Genomic DNA, 9,831 nt, shown 5'->3' with positions numbered 1-9,831 from the left:
CCAATTCCAAGCACTGTCTTATTATTTTATATATGTAAAGAATTCTAGGATTTGAGTGTAAGCAATAGTAACAAAAATAACAGTAAGAACTGAGAGATGATTTTACATAACAAATAGCCTTTTAAAAAGTCATGTATGAAACTCAAGTTGATAATACTTGGCAAAAAACATAAGACCAATGATAATAATTTTCACTTGCATTTTTGAGAAAACATAAAGCCATTTAATATTTTATATTTTTAGGAATCAAATGAGTATTCTGTAAAAAGCTCACTTAAGAAGACAGCCTGAAAGAGAACCATGCTCTAATTGTATGTTTCTGTTGTACTTAAAGAGCTCCTTTCTATAGTCATAAAGTATTTGTGTAAGATTAGTGTACTAGTGGTTGGAGAGCAAATTGATCATTTGGCTAATGACTAATTCATTCCTTAAATTTGTAACTGAAACTGTAGAGTCATTTTGACACGGAATAGTCGATGACAAGCACATTCACAGCATAATTCACAATGAAATAGTTATTATGGCATTATTAATGGCTTCCTGTATTACTTTATATTTATGCTCCACAATGCCTTCCATAGCACCATGAACAGGTAGTCATTGAGTAAACGATTTTTTAATGATGAAAATGATCACATGCCTGATTGGCTTTTTGCTAATTTCTCCTGCAATAAAATGGATCTTTGCATTAAGTGTTTCTTCTTCTAGGAACATACTTCCCCAGATATTTATATGGCTAACTCCTTTGCATCATTTGAGTGTCAATTTAAAAGTTGCTTTCTTTGGCCGTCAATCTAAGGAGTCTCCCAGATACTATTTTATTTTCATTTTAGCACCCATATTAGTTTGCTAGGGCTGATATAACAAAACATAACAGACTGGGTGGCTTAAGTAACGGAAATTTTTCCTCACAGTTATAGAGGCTGGAAGTCCAAGATCAAGGTGCCAGCAGAGTTGGTTTCTTCTAAGGCCTCTCCTTGGCTTGCAGATGGTCACTCTCTTGCTGCCTCTTCATACAGTCGACCCTCTGTACACAAGCATGGTCTAACTCTGAATGTTATAATCTCTCCTTATAAGGACACCAGTCAGGTTGGATTAGAGTCCATCCTAAAGGCCTGATTTTAACTTAACTACATCTTTAATGTCCCTATCGCCAAATTTTGATGTACAATCAAATTCTAAAATATTGGCATTAGGACATCAACATGTGAACTTTGGGGGGCTATAACAGAATTAAAAAATATATGAAATTATATAATATATATTTATATTTGTATTTATATTTATAAATATATATATTTATAAAATACATATTATATATGTATTTATATTAATATATTTATATATTTTATATATCTATACATATCTATACATATATTGTTTGTTTGTTTGTTTATTTTTTTTCCTCTCTCATTAGAATGTGAACTCCATGACATAACTATATTGCTCATTTCTGTGTCCTTGGCACTTAGATCAGAGCCTGGCATATGGAAGCTGCTCAATATGTATTTGTAGAACAAACAAACAGATAAATAAATGATGTTTCATATCTATACTATTATTATAATTTCAATTTGATATTCAGGAGTCATGAAAAGAGAACATTGAGTTTTCTAATCATAAGGATGTGAAGTAGAAGTTATTTTCCATATATATCCAACTCTTAATTTATACTGAAAAAGATATATTGCATTTACTAATTATATCTTCAACTCAGAAAGCAGCAAAATTCTATGCCATAACCTTCAAGATGGATGTTGTGGCAAAGATTTCAATCTGATCAAAAGGAATGATTATCCCTGGGAAGGTTGAGGCAGAAAAAGTAATTATTTTTCTCTACTAATAGTAATTACCACCTCTGTGAGCTAAGAAAACTAATTCATATGGTATTTGCCTTTCTCTGTCTGACTTATTTCACTTAGCATAATGTTTTCTAGGTCCATCCATATCATTGCAAATGGTAAGATTTCATTCTTCTTTACGGCCAAGTAATACTCCATTGTACAAATGTACCAGTTTCTTAATCCAGTCATCTACTGATGGGTATTTCAGTTATTTCTAGGTCTTGGCTATTGTGAATGGCGCTGAAGCTGAATAATAATGAATGTCAACAATAATTATATATATATGTATATATATGTGTATATATATGTGTATATATATATATATATGTGTGTGTGTGTGTGTGTTTGTGTGTGTGTGTGTGTACATATATGGTCACAAGATGTGGAGTGCAGTGTAAGGAATAGAGTCAATGGAATTGTAGCAGCATTGTAACAGCTATATATGATGTCAGAGGGGTAGTAGATTGGGGGAGGGGGGTTACCACTTTGTGAGGGGTGAAATATCTAACTATTACATTGATTTGTACAGATGAAACTAATAAAAAAACTAATTTGTGACTATGACAGAAGCTACTAGTTGCTTTCTAATTATCTACTTTCCCATTCTTCTTTATTAACAGAATCCCATGTTTTAGGTGAGTACATTGGTCACCCATCTAAATGACTATATTTCTCAGCCTCATTTGTTTCTTTATTTATGGCCGTTTGATTTCACTCTGGCCAGTGCGATAGAAGGGAAGATATTCAGTGATACATCAAGAGTCTCCTTAGAAACAAAAGAGGGTTGAGTTTGAGGGTTTTTTTGTTGTTGTTGTTGTTTGTTTTTTTCCCTTTCTTCTTTCATCTTCTAGCCTGGAAGATGGATGTGAAAGCCAATTTCTAACAGCCACCTTGGACCACATTCTACGAGTGGTGCAGTACTGTGCAGGAAGGTAAAAGCCTGCATCTTTTATGACTTCATGGATCTGCTATAGGAACACTGGATCTTTTAGTCTTAATGAACGGTCGAGAGAATATTGTTTAAACTATCATTATTTAGGGTTTTATGTTATTTTAACTAATATAATGATCACCACACCTTTCGATAATAGTCATTAAAAGAATGTATATTCTGCAACTGGTTAGTGTCTATGAACCTTGCAATCCTTGCCTTGCCAGAAAGTTTTTTTCTTAAAGCCACCCCTTTAATAACTGTAGCATTACAGATAGACTTTCCTAAAATTCCCAGATATATCACATTGTACAAAACCACTTTAGTTTAGAGTTTATTTATTTATTTAGTCCTTGAGGGCACTCTGATGCACTCCCATAGCACCACGAACTAAGCTTTGAAGTAGTACTTATCACAATGTATTATAATTGGCAGTTTACTTTTGTTCTTGCCTCACTACACTGTATCTCCTAGGGACAAGAGTTTTGCTTACTGTTGTATCCCTAGCACCTTGTGCAGATCCTGGCCAAGCATTAAATGCTCATTTAATGATTAATAGGCTGGCTAATATTTTTTCTATCTATTCATCTATTTTCCTTATGTATCTACTCCCGGAGAGTGGATTAAAGGCAGGTTTATTACAATTCCAACAGACTGAGTTGAACCTTGTTCATGATACTGTAGAGCTTTGTAAACCTTTTACAGACTTTGCAGTGCATCAGCAGTGGTTCTCAAAGTGTGGTCTGTACCAACATCAGAAGCACTATAGCTCTAACGGAACTGGTTAAGAGCCTGGGTACAAAGATGATGATGAACAATGTTATATAATCATGGGGAGACAGTGTGACATAGAATTTAAGAACACAAATGTTGAAATGAGAAGGCCTAGGATCAAAATTCTAGTTTTAGGTCTCACTATCTCAGTGAATTAATAATTCTATTTTATAGAGGTGTTAGCAGGATTAGCCGATTTAATAATTAAATCACAAATAGATATATTCTATTGTCAAAGTGTCAAGTTCTTATATATGGCACATAGAAGATGTGCAAAAATTTTCAGCCATATTCAGTATAGTTTGCTACTAAGAGTGTGACATAGAACTGAGTGTCATATTTATTTCATCTTTCTGTCTAGTACAGGCCACTGTCTTTCTTGATTTGCTATTTTACCAATTCTTTATCAGTCGTATATTCTATGAGGTCCTTGTTTAAGTGGTAAAATTTGGCAATAGCCTAATTTCCAATTTATTGATGATAATCAATGATCCCTTATGGATTTCCATTGTAAAATAGATCAACAAAGACTTTGCAAAGCAGTGTGTTTGTTTTTATGCCTAACAGCTGTTTGTACCAAACAGCATTATAGAGAAATTTTGTATTTCAGACCTTGAATTTTGAACACATGCTTATGTATTAACTGTAAATTTTATATTTTTTTCTAAAAAAAAGTTTTTTTCTGGAAATTAGGTATTCATTTTCACTATTAAAATAAAAATTATTCCTAATAAATTTAACTCTACAAAAGAACTTTCATTTTTTATTCCTCAAAGACCAAGAAAAATAGCTCTTAGTGAAGTGGCATGTTAAATCTCATCTCAAACATTGTACTGAGTGAATATCAGTCATATAGTACTTAATCTGTTTAATATAACTCTCTCAGTGAGACCAAAAATGGAGAACTAGAAGAAAACTGCTAAATTTAGCATGACATGTGAATAAATATCTTATATCTAATTTATACTTACTTTTCTGCTTTCATTTTATCTGTCAATGATACTGTAATTCTGTACCGTGTTTCCCCGAAAATAAGACCTAGCCAGACAATCAGCTCTAATGCATCTTTTGGAGCAAACATTAATATAAGACCCGATCTTATATTATATTATATGTATCATATTATACTATATTATATTATTATAAGACCCGGTCTTATATTAATGTTTGCTCCAAAAGACACATTAGAGCTGATTGTCCAGCAAGGTCTTATTTTTGGGGAAACACGGTATTTTGGGACTCCAATCACTATGATGAAATATCCAAAAATTCATTTGCATAACTTTTCACTAAACTTAGTAAATAAACATGAAACAGAACAATATTTTTTTTCAAATTGCCATCATAATTACATGGGACTTTCATTTGTTAAAAAATGTAGATTGAGCTTTGTTCTAATTGGTTTACATTTAAAAATTCTTTGATCTGCGATAACAGTAATATATATTAACATGTTGCATTTTAAAGTGACACTGCCTTTCATTAATCAAGTGTCTGTATGGTTGATTAATTTGTACAAGGTTTAAATTGCTATGAAAATTTATCATTCATAGCCATGATCTCCATTTACATATATGTTAATTATGGTAAATGTAATCTTTTTCTGAATCCTCTGGGCTGCATACTAAAAAGACAAAGTGATCAGTGTGACTACTTTTTCTACTACAAAGTGAACTCTCACTGCTACTCAGTACAGTCTGTTGTAGTTGTCAAAGCTAGGCTAAAAGCATTATAATATGTTCTGCTAAAGGCGAATCCAAAGTCTAAAGATGGTATTTCCTTTTCAAGTGATTTCCTTATTTACACAAACAGAATTACTATGTTTATTTACCATAGTATTTACTAGTATCTCCACATGCTGCCAGATTTTTCTTTTACTTGGAAGCATTTTCTTGTATCAACTCTATTATTAATAAGCATAAGTTTTTAATGTATCTATAAAGCAGAATGACTTGAAATTAGTATGAAAAGTCTTTGTAATACAATTAAAATTACTTAATTGTTAGAAATAGAAACCTTTGAGGTTATAGCATTTTAGGACTACTTGGAAAGATTTTGTACGAAAAAGGTAATATATGAAAGTCACTGTAAAAGAGAAGATTAGATTGAGCTTTAATTTTTGCAGAAAAATAGTTGGTACTTGAAAAAACTCACTTGTTGATAGTTTTTATTATTTTTTAGCTAAGTATCTAAATAGTCAAGATAAATGCAAATGTTACCATCAATGACACTAAATTCCTACTGCATATTATTTTCTATGGGATTTATCTTAGAGTATTGTGTGAAGCTGGAAACACAGTTAGGAAATGTGGGCCTAGCCTTACACAGCCCTACTATTGGTCTTTTCTATACATTTTCTGTAAGTTTTCCCAAAATTCAGAGCATATTAACCAAAAATTATTTTATAATTTTTTAAAGAAGTGCTTTCCATTTGCTCCCCCAAAGTGACCTTTTCTCTTAACAATTATTGACTTGGAAGAAATTCTAATACTTTATGAGTGAAAATGATATGGTGAGCAATGCTTTACAGTGAATGTGATTGGCCTTGCTAGGCAAATATTGGAAAATGTAATTATTCCGATTAAACGTCTATAATTTTATGCTTAAATTGTTAGTATTTACATAATATATTCACTTCAAGAGAAGCCTCATTTCTTAGTCAGAACTTAATAAAATTAAAATATCCATCTTGGAAACCTTTGCAAGCCTAGCATCTCTGATTACCTGACAAGGCTATTTTTAAAGACATTTATTTGGCAATTTTCTTATAGTCAGCCTAATCATAGGAGAAACAAACTAATATGGCACGTGTTGTGATAGATGAATGTTGTACCTTTCATCTTCTGATCTCAGTTCCTGCAAAACATTTTTCAAGAAAGCATCACTTCCCTCACCACAGAAATGCATCCACCTCTGTGCTGGAAATAGCAAAAGCATAGGGCAGAAGCTGAGGAATATATTATCCAACTAAAATTACAGAGAAATTTTAAGTAGGCAGAATATAATTGCCCAATTTGGAAATTAGCCAGGACACAGGGTTTAACATCATCTTTACTCTTTTGAAAAGTGCCATGGGATTTTTAATAACTGTTGGTGGTCAAGACCTTGGTTTTACCCTCATCCATTAGACGACACCTCCAGCAGTGCAGTGCCCCCTCATACCATGCTGGGGCACCAGTTCAGTACTGACTCAGTGAAAATTGTGCCACCTACTGAATCATCCACAGCTCATCTTAGAGTGCCCTGGCTTTTAGATTTTCTCTGGAGAGCTGTTATGAAAGATGGGACCAACCTCAATGATGCTTAATTTATGAGATTTCAAGGTTTTAAATGGTTAAGATCTCAGACCTGAGTTTTATTTTCAATTTTTAAGCAACAGATTTTTCAGGATTTTTCCATACTTACAGGCTATAATGATGGTCTTGATGATTAAACTCTACATTATACACATCTCTCCTTGGAAATGAGGGAATAAAGATAATCACACATATACCTACATAAATATGTACTTACATACATCGATACATTCAAGGAAAAGCAGGTTCCCTCATTTCTAACACATTTGATTCTTTTAAAATGGAAAAAGTACCACTCTTTCACTAAAAAAGAAAAAAAAAAGTATAAACTATATTCCACAAGAAGCTTATTTTTCTTCTAGATTTTTAAGAAGCTCGGCACAAATACTTTAAAAAGAAAATGAAAACCTTGGAGGGAGTGGACTTTACTGACCAAATAAATAAAGTGAATTTTTGTGAAAGAGAACTATTATCCTAGATTTCCAAATAAAACCTTGCCAACTTCAAAAGAATCTCAATACATCTTGACTGTTCCAATAATAACTGAAAGAGAATCAAGATTTTTAGACAAAATTCACATGCGTTTAACATAAATGGTAAAACACTGATGCTTTCTGGCCTCTATGCTTCATTTTACTAATTTGTTCGTGTTAATGTGTGTAGTGTGTGTGTGTGTGTGTGTGTGTGTGTGTGTGTGTGTGTTTTGGGGGAAAAAAGGGCTCTTGCTATCTTTAGAAACGTTGATCTTTGAAATGATTTTCAGAAATCCTTTTCTGGCGACTAAAAGTATCAGTATCCTGGAACTGAGAAACTGTTTCTGAAAGGGTTTCTTGAGGTGTTATTAGGTTGGTGCAAAGTAATTGCGGTTTAAAAGGTGAAAAATAATTGCAAAACCCGCAATTACTTTTGCACCAACCTAATGCTTCTGGAAATGGCATTGAGTAAATCCTGTATTGCTGGTGAGTGAGAAGAGATGGTTGGAAATGGTTATAAAGAATAGATTGAGACAATATAGCTGATGCTGAAAAATATATTCCAAAATATGCCTATGTTTTCACTCTTTCTTGCTAGTGCCAAGGATTCTCAAGTTAACACACACACACACACACACACCCCTCATACACACTCAAATACATAGTCTTCTATTTTCCTTTTCTGATCTTACCAGTTTTCAACTTTCTCTTTCACCTATTTTCCCTTTTTCCCCTTAATCTAAGGGGGCACTCCTTGCCAAACATAAAATATTTCTCAATTAAAACAATCTACTGTATTACTCAGAATTCCCCTATTTGTTCTGCAGTGACTTGAGCATTCCTTGACAGTAAATTAATAACTCAAATATTGGAAGGTTGGAGATCAGGGAAAGAGAAACTATTCCAGGCAATGTAAATCTGATTTGGTGAATTTTTGCTGCTGTGGTATAGTTAACATGACTCCCTAAGTGCTTGGTTTGTCACCAGATGGAAAAATCAATCACTTTTACTTTTTTATTATGAACATGAAAATCATAGATGATAGGTATTCTTCCATTGTTAAAAATGAAAATCTGAGACACAAAAATTATCTTACTAGGTCAAATACTCCTAGCTAATCCATGTAAACTATGGACTGTTACAGCTTTAATATAATATTCCATGTTGGCATGACCATTAACTTCCTAAAAGTTGAGTTAGAAACAGAAATCGACTTTTAATCTCCAATGAAATAAAACAATGCATTAGGTTGTGATTTTTTCTGTTTAAGTATTAGTTTTTTCAATATTTTACACAGTTTTTCCATATATAATGTAGCCACTTTTAATTCCATTACATTTTTTGCTTCCGATGCTATTTTCCTTTTCTCAAAATATCATTCTGTAAACCACCGTTTTCTTTCCTACTGCTCTCTTCCTTGCTCTATTCCCAACTTCTAGGTATACTTCCTAAAGAAGATAATTTTGTCTAAAAGTAATCGAAAGAGAGAGAGAGAGAGAAACAGAGACAGAAAGATAGAGAGAGAGAGACAGAGAGCCAGAGAGAGAGACAGAGAGACAGAGAGAGAGACAGAGAGAGCGAGGGAGAGAAGAAGAAGGAAGGAAGGGAGGGAGGGAGGGAAAAGAAGGAAGAGAAAAATGCAATTATTCTTGGAAACAATCATCTCAATTGTAATCTGTCAATATTTCAGTTAACAAACACTAGGGTCTATTTCTATCAATGGTTATTGCATATGCATAAATAAAGAAGGTATTTGTTTTTCTAATCTTTTTTAAGTAAGGCTACTTACTGAGAATAAGTAAAAAACATATTTTATATTTTTTATTATATATATTATATATATATATATATATATATATATATAATATATATATATTGAGCATCCAGGATGGCTATATACCCGGTTTCCCCGAAAATAAAACCTAGCTGGACAATCAGCTCTAATGCATCTTTTGAAGCAAAAATTAATATAAGGCCTGGTCTTATATTGTTCTGGTCTTATAGTAAAATAAGACCGGGCCTTATATTAATTTTTGCTCCAAAAGCCGCATTAGAGCTGATTGTCCAGCTAGGTCTTATTTTCGGGGAAACCGGGTATATAGCCATCCTGGATGCTCAATTTGCCACATCTCCCCAATTACTTTTCACTGAAATTTGCATCTCTGAAATATATTTTTCTCCTGTTAATGCATTAATTCTTTGTCAATGTACTTCAAACAAATAATTGTAACATATGGTTGATTTTGATAGTCATTACCTCACCCACTTCCTCTTAGATTAAAAAATGAGTCTATACGTTACAGAGAAAAGAACATATGATTTTCTATATCCCTTGTGTACCAAGTATTTTCCTCAGTAAAATTCTCATAGTCTTAGAATTTCATCAAAATTTAATAGGAATTCCAAAAAAGATGTGACAGATTAAATATAGTGTTCAAGTTAAATGATGAAAATACACATTCGTCATTTAAGCTGTATTAAAGGCATCATAAATGATTTGTTTTTGATGTGAA

This window comes from Rhinolophus sinicus, linkage group LG01 (genome assembly GCF_036562045.2).
Source record: "Rhinolophus sinicus isolate RSC01 linkage group LG01, ASM3656204v1, whole genome shotgun sequence".
NCBI lineage: Eukaryota > Metazoa > Chordata > Mammalia > Chiroptera > Rhinolophidae > Rhinolophus > Rhinolophus sinicus.
This window is presented reverse-complemented; position numbering follows the sequence as displayed.